This window comes from Lolium perenne, chromosome 4 (assembly GCF_019359855.2).
Source record: "Lolium perenne isolate Kyuss_39 chromosome 4, Kyuss_2.0, whole genome shotgun sequence".
Lineage (NCBI taxonomy): Eukaryota > Viridiplantae > Streptophyta > Magnoliopsida > Poales > Poaceae > Lolium > Lolium perenne.
Window position 1 is genome coordinate 221980506 of NC_067247.2, and position 12228 is coordinate 221992733.

The 12228-nt window shown below is 46.0% G+C and overlaps 1 pseudogene; it reads left to right on the top strand.

Annotated features, from left to right (window-relative positions):
• Window positions 1-833: 833 nt before the first annotated feature.
• Window positions 834-11813, top strand: LOC127294971 (uncharacterized; annotated as a pseudogene).
• Window positions 11814-12228: the final 415 nt, after the last annotated feature.

A 12228-nucleotide genomic window follows, 5' to 3' on the forward strand; every position in this document is an offset into this window, starting at 1 on the left:
GTTTTGGTGGACCCCACCCTGCTGCCACCAGCCTGACCACCCGACGGAGCCACTCCGCCGCCGCCAATGCCCCCAGGTAGCACATCCGGAACGCCCCGCGTGTATTGGTACTGCCTCCGCTTCGTCCAGCCCGCCATCCTGCCGCCGTCGCTATCGCCAGATGCCGCGCCGCCCGGCGTGTCCCGCCTGAAATCGATCGTCCTCGTCACGTGAACCAGCAGGGGATATACTAGGGTGTTGATATGGGGTGGAACGACGGCCATGGAAGACGCCGCCATGTCTGCCAACGACGGTGGCTCATCCGGCTCCACCACATGGAGGTCGACCTCGCGCGGAATCACAGCGGGATCGAGACACCACGCCGTGAGGTGCAGGACCCCCATGTCCACGCGGCTCCTTGGCACTCCTACTGAAGTCCTTGATTTGTGTTGACTAGCTTTATGCTAGTACTGCATGAAATGTTTCAGAGGGTAGTTGCCACAGGTTGACAACTTAGGAATTCATTGATTTGAAAACCTGAGAAGCATCACTGTATGTTTTAAGGAGGTATGTGCATACAAGTTCCTTTTTTGGCATCGTTAATGAAAAAGTGACCAATATATTCTTCAGTCTAAAGCAAGTCATTGATTTTAACTTATTAGCTTGATGTTCGTCTGCATTTGGTATTTTGGTATTCTTTAACCGTCTAGCTTTCATTGGATCCATAGTTGTACAAGTTAAAAGGAAAAGATTGGATGAGTTTTTTTAATCCATTATGATCGGATTTTATTTTCTCAGGCTCTTCTGTTTAATTCAAGTTAAATTTAATATTGAGATATAACAGTGTGTTGATCTTCTTTGAATTACTTTATTAGTGTCTTGTTGGTAAAAGGAAAAATTTGAGCCTTTCTTTTGGCAGATCTTTCCTGATTATAGGTTTGAGAAGATATTACTTGAATTTGAGAGAACCATGTCAATGGAGCTGGGTAAGTGCTTGGGCATTTCCTGTCACAGTAATTCTGTGTTATACCTGATATCTGTTTAAATCATTTTCATTGTTCTGTGGAGGTCACTGTTGTAGCACCCTTAGATGTTGCATTTATTAACGATAGCTATAGTGTTGTCTATTCGTCATTTCACAGACTCATCTTCGCTCCTTCGCGCATCGCCCGGCTCTCGGCACCAGGGGTGGCATTCTCTTGCTTTGGAATGACGAACATGTGGACATCTCCAACATCCATATCGGCACGCACTTGATTTCGGCGAATGTCTCTGCTAGAGCCTGCGGTACTTCGTTCAAGCTGACCACGGTCTATGGACCCTCCGACCACGGCGAGAAGGAGTCCTTCCTTACGGAAGTTACCGCCGCCAAGCCCGCGGACGACTCCATGTGGCTTATCATCGGGGATTTCAATCTCATATATCGGGCAGAAGACGAGAACAACGACAACCTGGACTTCCGGCTAATGGGTCTGTTTAGAAGGGCGCTCACCAACTGCCAGCTCAACGAACTGAAACTTCAGAACAGGAAGTACACTTGGAGGAATGAGAGAGAAACTCCTACCCTTGTGAGGTTGGACCGGGCCTTCTGTAACGCTGCTTGGGAACTAAAGTTTGAGCATCACGTGCTGCACGCCTTATCCTCCTCCCTCTCAGATCATTGCCCGCTTCTTCTCTCAAACCAGAGTGGTCCGTGGAAGCCTCCAGTTTTTCGCTTTGAGTCCTTTTGGACCAAGATGCCTGGGTTTAAGGATGTCGTACAAAAAGCCTGGTCCACACCGTCTTCCTACTCTCAACCGGTCCATGTCATCAACCACAAGCTGAAGTCCACGGCGATGGGACTCAGAGCTTGGAGTAAAGGGCTCTTCTTATGGCCCTCGATGCCATTCTTCAGTTGGATATCGCCCAAGAATCTCGCCCACTCTCTCACGAGGAAAGTTGGCTCCGCGCCAATCTAAAACGTCGTGTCAAAGGCCTCGCCGCTCTGGAAAGATCTCGCAAGCGTCAAGCGTCAAGAATCCGCTACCTCCGACCCTAATACCAAGTTCTTCCACCTACGGGTCAATGCCAGAAAGCGCAAGAATCATATCATGAGGCTCAGGCAAAACTCGGGTTGGGCCATGACGCATGAAGATAAGGGAAACTTGATCTTTGATCATTTTTCCCGAGCCCTTGGGTGGCCTCCTCCTCGGCAGTTGGACTTCAATTGGGAAGCTCTCAACCCTACCGCTCACCTTCTGGAAAATTTAGGTCTTCCCTTCACTGAGGCGGAGATTAAGGAAGCTTTGGACGACATGCCTTCGGACAAAGCTCCGGCCCCCGACGGCTTCTCTATCGCTTTCTTCCACTCTTGCTGGGAGATTGTCAAGGGATACCTTATGAAGACCATAAATGCTTTTTTCGGAGCTCTCGGCGACCAGTTTCCATATCCTCAACTCCGCCAATATAGTTCTCTTGCCTAAGAAAGACGGAGCTGAGTACATCACTAATTTCAGACCCATTAGTCTCATACATGTGATCCCGAAGATCATAGCTAAATCCATGGCACGACGTCTCAGCCCTAGAATGAATGAGATCGTGTCCCACAGCCAGAGCGCCTTCATCAAGTCCAAAACTATCCACGACAATTTCATGTATGTTCGGAATACCGTCCGCCAGCTGCATCGCAGGAAAGTTCCGGCCCTCCTCATTAAACTGTACATCGCCAAGGCTTTCGACATAGTGAGATGGGACTATTTGTTAGATCTTATGCAGCGCCTTGGCTTCCCCCAGAGATGGCGGGCGCTTATGACGACACTTTTCTCCACGGCCACCTCCCGTGTTCTCCGTAATGGGATCCCCGGCAAAGATATCCTTCATGGTCGGGGTCTCCGTCAGGGGGACCCTTTATCGCCTCTGCTCTTCGACATCGCCATTGACCCGCTTCAGAGGCTCATGGAGAAGGCTACCGAGGCCGGCCTCATTTCAGCCATGCCTGGGGGTTTGCAGGGCCCTAGGGTTTCCTTGTACGCCGATGATGTAGCAATTTTCCTCGCCCCTGCTGAACATGATTTTGCTGGCCTGGCTAGCATACTTCAGCGCTTTGGAGAAGTGACCGGGCTTGTGACTAGTGTGGCGAAGAGCTCCATTGCCCCTATTCAGTGCGCCGACATAAACCTTGAGGAGGTTCTGTCAAACTTCCCTACGACTACAACCCCCTTCCCCATCAAGTACTTGGGTTTGCCTCTCTCTTTGGGAAGACTCCGACGGGTGGACCTCCAACCTTACATCGACAAGGCTGTGGTCCGCCTAAGCCCATGGAAAGGCAAGTTCCTGAAACGTGTCGGCTGCACCGCTCTGGTTAAGTCGGTCTTATTGATGCGGGGTGGCCTTTGGACACCTCCACCTCAAGACCGTCAAGTGCAGCCCCGCCTATCGTCGACGCCACACCACGGCCAAGGAGTCCCCCAAGTGGACCAACAACACAAACCCCCGCCATATATGTCAAGGTGAACTCTTTCCTCTCTATGGTCGACCTCAACACCAACTTGAATGGTATGCTACCTCATGCCTATCATCATTGTGTCTATAGGTGCCGACATCGACAAGGACCAAGAGAGAAGGAACTCCCCTGGTGCAAGGAAGAGAGAAGAAGAAGAAGGAAAGAAGAGAAGAAGGAAGAGGAAGAAGAGGCGGGAGGAAGAGGCCCAGCCTGGCCGGTCCAGGACCCGGTCAGACCGGACCCACAACCGGGTCATCCGGTCCCAGGCCCGGTCAACCGGGCGCCCAACCGGATTCCCTGCCTCGTACCGGAAGGCGACCGGAAACTTCGCAAGTTCCCGGTTGGCGCCCGGTCGACCGGACCCAGGACCGGACCACCCGGTCACAGGCCCGGTCTGACCGGATCCCAGACCGGATTTCACGGGTTCGACTCGACCGGGACGGCCCGAGTCGGTCCACCACTTACCTGTTCGACCCAAGCTGCCTTGTATGCCTATATAAGCACCTAGGTCGCCCCCTTAGCTCTTTAGACAAGATTTAGGCTTAGACATGAAGTTGAGCTTTGTCTCCCTAGGGTTTCACCCCTTTTGTATCAAGGCTACCATTGTTGGATGTATGGATTTGTGAGTGTGAGATTCTAGTGCTACCCACTCTCTCTCCCACTCCTAGATTCATCTCCCTCACCAATCTCTCCGCTCGGAATTCTACCGCGTGTCTCTTCCGGGTTGATTCTATTGGCGTGGTCCATCGAGCCACGGGGTAAGTATCGATTGTATCGGGTTGGTGTGCGTGCGTGAGTTCATCGTGTTCTTCGTGTTCATCGTGTTCTTCGCGCTTTCCCTCTCTCCCTCCTTTGGATTTCGGGTCAACCGCAAGATCGGGCCACACACGGGGTCTTAGACCTCATCACTTATCCTCTATGCCTATCTTCCTGCTGACGGCGCTGAAAGCTGACAAAGGCATACTCAAGGCCTTCGCAAAAATCAGCCATGGAATGCTCTGGGCATGCAAAGAGACAGTTAGCGGGGGGAAATGGAAGGTGAACTGGCAGAAGGTCTGTCGCCCAAAGGAGCTCGGTGGCCTGGGTATCCTGGACCTGGAAAAATTCTCTAGGGCTCTCAGACTTCGATGGTAATGGTATAAGTGGACGGCTCCGGACAAGCCGTGGGTGGGCACCGAAACCCCCAATGATGCCGCTGATTTAGATCTCTTCAACGCAGCCACTCGCGTCAGCATTGGCAACGGTGCCAAGGCCTCCTTTTGGTCTTCTTCATGGCTCCATGGCACCCCTCCAAAGGACCTTGCTCCCTTGATTTTCAAGGCATCCAGAAGGAAGAATCGGACGGTCCAGGAGGCGTTGGCCGATCACAACTGGGTTTCGGATATCGTGGTCGACACCTTCTCCGTTGAGCACCTGGAACAATACGCTCGCCTATGGGATCTTCTCGCCGAAGTCCAACTTGATCGAGACTCAGAGGATTCCATCACCTGGTCTTTGACCCCTAATGGTTGCTACTCGTCCAGCTCCGCTTACAAAGTCCAGTTCCTCACAGCTCTTCCTTGCCAGTTTGGGAAAATTGTCTGGAAGACCTAGGCCCCTCCGAAGTGCCGCTTTTTTGCGTGGCTCGTCGTCCAAAATTGCCTTTGGACCGCCGACCGCCTGGCAAAACGGGGATGGCCTCATCCCCCCACATGCCAGCTCTGTAGATGCTCCCCCGAGACGGCTCGACACATCCTCTTTGAATGCCGTTTCTCCAAGCGCGTCTGGACCGTGGCGGCCTCCTGGCTCTCTTGCCCGGATCTTATGAGCAGCCTTGGAGAAGGTAGAGCCAAGGTCATTGATTATTGGTAGGCCATCACAGCGACCACTACCTCTTCTCCCAAAGGGTTGCGATCTGCGGTTATTCTCGTCACTTGGTAGATATGGAAGGAGAGGAACGAACGCGTTTTCAACAACAAGTCTTCGCTGCCTTCGGTCGTCATGCACAAGATCACGGAAGAAGGAAAAGATTGGATCCTGGCAGGTGCCAAGAGCCTTGCGGATTTGATTAGTTGAGTTGTTTTTTGGGCGGAGTTTTGGTCCGCCTTTTTTCTTTTTATGGCTCTTGCCATGTACCTGTTTGCTTCTCCTATATCAATATAAGGCAAAAGCTTTTTTGCCCGTTTCAAAAAACAGACTCATCTTACTGAATCAAAGAACAAAAGTTTTGTGTATGTATAAATGGGCCTACACACATGAAAAGGAAAAAACAGTCATGATATATATCATGACTTACATTTGTTAACTTCCTTGTAGGCTTCATTTTAATTCTATTACTCATGCGTGATAGGTGAAAAGCTCCTCAGCTCCCCGCATAGCTCCCCATACTTTTCACATGAATCCACTTTTGGTTTATCTCGGACCTTGTACCTTATAGACATTTCAGCACGGGTGTTGTTGCTTTGCAGATTTTACCAAAGAGGCTAGTAATTCCGAGAGAACAGCAAGATGCTTAAGAAAAAATAATGTTGTCAAAGTACCTCGCGTCTTTCAGGTATCAAGCCTATCCAACTTTGATTCTTACTATTTGTTCCATCAACTATACTGTGGAGGCACATAATAAAGAACTTATGCAAGTCGCTCTGTAGTCCATTGCTGACACAAAGCCCAGCGAGATCTTAACTTGCTGCTGCATAAGATGCTAACCGTTTAAGTTTGTGTATAGCAGTTTTTGACTAATTAAAGCTATTGCAGGAACTGACAACCAAGGAGATATTGACAATGGAATTTTGTTATGGCCACAAGGTAAATGATTACTCCCTGCGGGACTGCTTGGAATGGGTGTAAAATTAGTGGGGTCAGACTTTGAACTAAATACCGACGACCACACTAATTTTACACCCATTCCAAGTAGGGCCTTGGCCAAATTTTACACACTATTTTGGGGCTGCATTTACCAATCAGTTCGATCTTGTCCATTAGCCACAAATAATCCTTGGACTACGTTGAATATATGGAAAAGAGAAAATGATGGAGGAGAGCATTACCTCTAATTGATGGAATATCTGAATTTGCTAACTAACGATGCAGGAGTAGATTGACATAACCTTTTTTGGTACTACTGTGAACAGGTTGATGACTTGGATTTTCTAAGGAAAGCAAATCAGTCCTACAAAGGTTATTCTTTTAAGATGCATAGCTAACATGAAATGTATTATTTGTCCGAGTGATTACTTTTTAGGCACATGCATTTTATTGATTTGACAACGACTGAAGCAATTGTCAGACACACAAAAACAACAACAAAAAAGTGACCCGACCATTTCGATAGTTCTCCTGTATCATCATTTTCGCTTGCTACACTTTACATTTCTTACTATAATACTATGAGTAGATTTCACACTTGGGTACTGATGGAGTTGCCCAAGGATCAGCACACATATGCACAATGTAGAAGAAGAACACGCAGAGTTTTGTGGCAGAGCGCTGCTATACATACGATAATTTGGGTACGATAGTCGTCCGACCCTATGTGGCTACGATCTGAGCGAGAGGCACATGCACACGCGCCGTGGCTTTGGGTTTGGGCTGGACTTGGGAATGGAATCGTCTCCAGATAACATCATCTTTACTTCCCCTTGTCCTTTTTTCTTTGCTCCACAAACTGCTCCGACGAATTGTTCTAGTGGCCGCTGAAGCACAAACGGCAGGGCGCTCAGAGCATCTCCAGCGGCATGACGTAAACAAACGTGAAAACGCCTGTTTGCGATTAGATGGTTCAAATATGCAGCCCAGCCCGGCCGGCGGTCTGACGCATAGTACTCGGATTGTCCGCCGAGACACAAATGCGACCTAAATTTGCGCCCTAGATGTGTTTTGGCGAACGCTATGCGGTTGCAGCAAGTGAACGCTCGCTTCTCCCACAGGCTCGCCTGGCAGCGGGCGCGAGCCCTGTTTCGAGCGCATCGGCAGTCTTCGCTTCTGCGTCTGCACCGCAGCATTCATCATCAATACCGCCACTTCGTCTTCTGCACGTGCACACCACCGAACACCTTCGTTCCCACCCTAACCACCATGCGCAGCCGCATCACCTGTCGGGCAGCGGCTGAGTGCACCTCCTGGGCGACGGCTGGCGGCTTAGCCACCACCGGGTGCCTGTCCCACCTGTGCCCACGCGTGATCCGCGGCAGGCGAGCGTACCTGCCGACGGACCTCCTCGCTGCCACCTCGAGTGCGGACCAAATCGTTCGTTGGGCCGCCACCGAAGACGAAGCGAAAGGCTAACACTTCCCGCAGAGGGTATCAACTAGTTTCGACCTTCCGCGGTTCCGCTGATATCGTCGGTGCCAGGAGTGCTGACCAAATCATTGACCGGGCCACCGCCGAAGACGAAGCAGAAGGCTAGCACTTCCCGTGGCCCTTTAGAGGTCTGCTTTCTCGGACATGGTTGCTTTCCTAGACGGTCATGCACGTTGTTACTGGGATGAGAAAGATTAGAGGACAATGCGACAAAAGAAACTCGGTCACGTAAGAGAGACATCCAGAAGGAAGTAGTCTAGGAGGGAAGCCGCCGACCAAATCGTCACGCGTTGAAAGACAGGGACCAAACCGCCATGGTTTTTCTACATAGGCTACATCCCATATACATCTAACACTTATACTGACTGATTTGCAGATCGGTAAAGAATGGATCTTAAAGAAGATGGGGAACGGACTTGTTTTGGAGGAGGATGAGGATGCAGAGTTGTGGGCAGGGTTTGGGTTTGATTTGGGCTGGAGCAGGGGCAACCGGGCAACACGGATCAGTAATTAACGTTTCGGAGGAAGTGTCGTATAGGAATCGTATGCAAAATGTCGTGTGTGGAGCAATTCCGTTTGTGGCACCGCACACTTGTGCCCTTTTCCCTTGTTCAACTTAACAAACTGTAGATGATTACAAGTCTTTAAATAGAGGAGACAACACACGCGCGCTACTGGCCTGATCCGTTAATTGCTCTCCACTAGCCGGTAGCAAGGCCACGAATAACCACGTTGGGCACGGCCACACGATTCAGCCGCCGCCCCACTTCTCTGCTGGTTACTCTGTCCACATCTGAAGCCTCTAACAGCTATATCCAACTCGGTCAGCAACAGCTCACGTACCTGCCTGCTACTTATCCTATCAGCTAGCATCTACATAGATTTAATCTTACCTACACAAGACCATTAGCTTTGTCTACACGCATGATCACAGCTTTGTGCGTGCAGACTAACGCAGCTTCCGGCCTTGACTCGATTACACAAAAATAAACATGATCAAACTCTAAACTTAGTACTAATAACAAGATTTGTTCCAACAGGTACTACTGTTTAACGTCTTACCGACTACATGATCCTTGTTCAAATTAGAAAGTAGTATGTATTTTTGTTCTTTGGTCCATTGTATTATTGCATCTCTGTATAGTTGACACTTATTAATGACATACAAGATTCACTATAAAATAATTATAAAACTAATGTTACATTCCCAGAAGGATGCAGAATAATGGTTCTTATTACTATTTTCTAAAAAAAAAAGGTTCGTCTACCAGGTTCATATATTTCCCTGCTTCACATTCATCTATTTGCCTCATTGCACATAATATAAAATCTTGTTAACTGACCTGTAATTTTGTGTGTATGTGTTTCCTTACCATTTATTTCCATTCCAGGTAGCTAAAGCATTAATAGAACTGTTTGGCGAAATGATATTTGTACATGGTTTTGTTCATGGTGATCCTCATCCTGGAAACATATTGGTTTCTCCTCAAGGCCAAGGGAGATTTTCGTTAGGTGTTCCCTTTTACTTCGTAACATGATATTTTCTGCGTGTCTATATTCGTTATGTCATGCGAGCTGAGTTTAGTAATGTAAACATTATGTTAAGAAGCATATGTATTAGAAAGTAAATAATACTTCTGATCCAAAATTAGTTGTCGCAGGTTCAGTGAACCTAGAAAGATTTAGGCAATATTTTTTACCTAAATCTGTGACAATTAATTTGGATCAGAGGGCGTATTTCATATTTAAATGAGTGAATTTCACTTTTTACCCCCTATTTTGGTTTTTGTGACACTAATTACCCTGTCAAATGAAAAATCGCGTAGATTACCGTTTTTGTAAGTTTTGGACCCTAAATTTCTGATGTGTATTCATTGGGTAAGGTGTCAGGTGATGGCCGGGATAAAAAAATATCAAAACATTGACGAGGAATGGAACACATGTATAAAAGAATTCTGGACATAATCCTTGATGACGCCCTCCAATATTTACATATTTTATCCCGTTACATAGACATATCATGCATGTCCCATCTAACAATAACAAGCAAAATGTGAAACTAAGGTTAAACTGTATTCAAGGTCTCCTAAATGTTATATTTTGTTAAACGTTCTACTAAATGGGGTAATATGTGTCACAAATGCATAATTATAGGGTAAAAAGTGGAATTCACTCTATTTAAATTATTTGTCCCTATTCAGATCTTCTTATCTGACAGAGTGAACTTGAACTTGTAAAGAATTTGAATCGATTAAATGGTGCATTCCTTTTACAGTGTTGATAGATCATGGAATTTATAAAGAATTGGACCCAAAGTTTAGAGTAGACTACTGTAAGCTGTGGAAAGCATTGGTACTGTTGGATGCGCAAAAAATTCTGGAGTTAGGCGAACAGTTTGGTGTTGGCAAATATGCGAAGTACTTTCCTTTAATATTCACTGGAAGGACTATGGATAGGTAAACCTTTTTTTTTCACTTGGACGATAATGCTCATATATCGTGATGTTCTGTGGACTTCTCATATCATGTGTCAAAGAACATTAGAGAACTTATTTTCAATGTTAACATGGACATTGTTATAACAATAAACTACTTTTACCAAGCCACCCAATGTGTATATATATCCATACTCGGTAATTCCGGGTTGTATATATATCCATACTTGATAAGTTCGGAATTATTTCTAATAAGGTGTTGCATGCAAAAAACATCAAGTTTTTTTTTATGAAAACCAGAAAATATAACTTGAAATGAGCACTGGTTCATAATGTTTGTACATCTCCATGCATTGGTTTCATATTGCTTAGTTCATGCATGCATTGGTTTGGATTGCCTAGTACTTCATCGGTTTATCCATGCATTTGATACATATTGTCTAGTACATCAGTCATGCATCAAGTAAAGCTAGATTGGTTTTTCTCGAGAAAACGCAAAAACATTCACTTTTTATATTGATAAAGCTACAAAAAATATTATATAAAGCCTGAGCGGGTGACAATTGAGGGAAAACCAGAAAAGGACCCTATAGCTTACCATTGGGCAAGAGCAGTGGCAATTTATTTCCACCTGCCATAACTCAGCTTAGTATTTATGCTATACCATAACTATTACTCCCTCCATTCCATATTAGTTGTTGTTGTTTTGGATGTATCTAGACACAATTTGGGTATAGATAAATCTGAATCTGTGACAATTAATATGGAACGGAGGGAGTACTACATATCTGAAGTTCAAGACTTGCCCTAGGAATAAGTAATAACTGGAGAAATGAGAACCCTCATGATATGCCTTTTTAGCCCAATATAGTTGCTGACAGATTTTGCTGCATGATCTTGAGTGAGCCGCCAGTGATAACCAAGTTTTAGCTTGCAGGAGTGAACTAGATACATCTAACTTGAATCCCATCACTTAATCATATTGTATAGCTCAGTTGTTACAGTTTATGGGCTAGGCTCTTACGTGCTATCATTTACTTCCTGATAAAACTACATATAAAATTCATGTGTAACTGTTGTAACTTGTGATGTTCATCAGCAAATCAGCTCTTGGAACACAAATATCTGGTGAAGAGAAAATGCGTCTAAAGCAGGACTTGAGTTCTCTTGGAATGGATGATATATCTTCATTTATGGAATCCTTGCCACCTGATTTTCTGGTCATACTTCGAACAGAGTAAGGCAAATCTTGATAGAGTCCATAACCATGCTATTACTTTCTCACACTCTTATTGTTGTTTGTGATGTTATTTGTTTTCTCAATTCAGTGGACTATTGAGGTCCATTTTAGGAAATCTAGGGGCGCCACATCATGTTCGACTTCTTGCTTATGCAAAGAGTGCCATATATGTATTCGCAAAAAAAAAGTGCCATATATGGCCTCGAGGAACATTCCAGATTAGAGTCTGGTATGTCTCAGTCAATTTTATTTGCTTTTCAAAAGTAGCTGAACTTGTTTCAGCTACTGCCAACATCCTAATTGATCTGATATTCCAATTTCCCTAATATAGGTTCAATCAACCATATATCTTTGCGAGTCAAAACAAACATTAGCTATCTCCATCTGAGGACACGTGTTGGGTAATATATAACACGCCACCCACCCTACTCCCGCTTGTTGTTCCCAGTTGTCTCATAGTACATGCTAACATGCAAACTGGCCTGGAAAATCCCATTTTCAGGATTAGCAGGGTTATTGGTGCAATTCAATGACTGCAAGCATAAGGTCATGGACAAATTGAGATGGATGCTCCGGAGGATAGTTTGGGCTGGTATAGAATTCTGATGTTTTGTCCAGCAGTTGGATAAGTTCGGCAAATGGCCTGCAGGAAGGAGGTCATCTGATGTCTCGAGGAGCTCCTAGCTAAATTCAGGAAATTGTACAGTTAGATCATTGGATGCTGATGCGAATATGTACATGCGAATATGTCATCCATATAGTTCATATTAATAATTTAATCTACTACGAATTTGGATATCTATCAGGAGTGCTACC